The sequence below is a fragment of the Macaca mulatta genome, chromosome 9, assembly GCF_049350105.2.
Source record: "Macaca mulatta isolate MMU2019108-1 chromosome 9, T2T-MMU8v2.0, whole genome shotgun sequence".
NCBI classification, from domain to species: domain Eukaryota; kingdom Metazoa; phylum Chordata; class Mammalia; order Primates; family Cercopithecidae; genus Macaca; species Macaca mulatta.
The window spans coordinates 17,796,599-17,798,935 of NC_133414.1; positions in this window are offsets into that span (position 1 = coordinate 17,796,599).

Sequence of the window (2,337 nt, forward strand, 5' to 3'; positions counted from 1 at the left end):
TAGAAGACCTTGACTCATAATAGACGCTTTAAGTCTGACTGCAAAATCACCAATGCTCAAAGGGGACAGGTTCCCCCAGTATCAACATGACCACATGTACCATCTTGTTCAAAAGAAGAACCATAGTGAAAACCTGAATCCTGACCTCGAGAAGCTTTCGGCTCAAGACATCTCTCTCCCTCTTGCCTTTTGTGCACATACCTCTCTTTATCACCCCTTCTCTTTCTCTGATTATGTTTTCCCTTGCCTGCTCGTCAATGAAAGAACTGTACACTCATTTATGCCCTTGTAAGTAAATGACTCAATATGAGAAGACTTGCTGCTAGGTTTGAAGACAAAAGTTTTAACGCCATAAGCCTGCTCTTGAATGACTTCTTTGCATATTGTTGTAAAAATATTTCTCTTTCCCTTCTGGGAATTAATGGCATCCACAACGATACAGTGAATTTGGATATGCAGCAATGTCTTGCCAGACGGATGAACTGGTAACTGTCCAAGCTCATCAAAATGCTATTGTGATGTCAAGACAGCAGCAAGACTGTTTCTGGAAAACCTAATTACAGTGGCTGGGAGATGAGCTTGAAAGGATAAAATGCTGTCCCTAAGTAAGATAAGCAAGTGGAACTTTACAAATGCATATTCCCATCCTCCTATTCTCCTCCGTTGCCAACAGGCAGCCAAAAAGCCAGCAGGGTTCTTTCAAAGGCTGTCTTTCCATTAGGACTCCAATGGCATTGGCAATGAAAGGTGAGACAGAAGGGCATGTAAAATGGAGCTGAATGCCACCCTGGTACCAAGTTTATTATGCTGAGAACATACTTGTTGCAATGCTAATGGGACAGAATCCTATTTCTCTTATTTAAAATTTTCCAGCACAAATGAGGCGGTGCAGTGGGGCTGTTACATCATGTAGCTTTCTGAAAATGCTGGTGGCTTCTCTCCATTTACACCTCCTCCTCTTGCACATGGTGAGAGGATGCTTCTGCTTCTTACAAAGTGGTCCCATTTGCTTGGAAAACATCATGGGATTCAATCAGGATTTATAACAGCCAGATTTCGTCAGGACTCAATAAAGGTAAAGACATCTTGGTCATATTCCAAATATGTTCAAGTCCTCATCTCTCCTTCCCTCACTGTTCCACAGCTGCTCCACCAACACCAGGGGGTGGGAAATGGGCCACCCAACTGAAAAGAAGAATCAGAGTTAAAAGGTTTGGCTTCGGCTATTTTTTTTTTTTTCTCTAAGTTAAATTGAGTTCCACTGTGTAGTAGAGATGGCAGCAAAGGAACACAAAGCTGGAGAAACTGGAAGAGGAAGAAAAGAGGATCCTTGTGTTTGGGAAGTTTACTATTTATTGGGGATATGGTTAAAAATAAATGGTAGATATCAAGTGCCTAAAACAATGTATAACTTAAAACCAACACATATACCCATATATGCCTTTTGATTTTTTTTTTTTTTTTGACAGGGACTCACTCTTTCACCCAGCCTGGAGTGCAGTGGAGTATCATAGCTCACTGCAGCCTTGACCTCCTGGGCTTAAGCAATCCTCCTGCTTCATTAAAAATATATATATATATATATATATATATATATATATATATATATATATATATATACACACATATATATATAGTGAAGATGGGGTCTCACCATGTTGTCCAGGCTGGTCTCGAACCCCTGGCCTCAAGTGATCCTCCTGCCTCAGCTCCCCAAAGTGCTGGGGTTACAGGCATGAGCCATCACACCCTGTCCACTACTCTTAATTACTACCCATCCTAACTTCAGCTAGCATCTTCTCACAACTGAATTCTATTGTCTTCTCCCAACCAGTCAACTTAGAGCCACTCTCGCTTTGCAGAGAACAGAACTAATTTAACTTCTGCTTAAATCTCTTCAATAGTCTATCATGTTTCTAAGATAAAGACAATCTTCCTTAGCACAGTTTACAGATCCTATAAATTCTGTCCCCTCCCTATGTCTCTGGGAAGCTTCAGCTCACCCACGGGCTCCCTCAGTCCTGGCCATCTGTCAGTGTCTCTCAAGCACCAGACTCCATCCAGCTCAGGATATGTGTACATGCCTGTCTCTGCCTGCATCCCTCTTTCTTCCTCCTCCACCTGTTTAATGCCAATTCAACCTTTCTACCTCAGCTTAACAGGCACTTCATCAGAGAGCCTTTCCTAACCTAACTGGGCAAAAAGCCTCTATTATATTCTATGTGCTCTTCCTATCCTTACCTCACCTTTGTAATTGTTCTCAAGATTTCATTTTCACATTGATCTTATGAATACTGGATTACTGCTTTTTTTTTCTTCACTAACTGTATGGGGTCA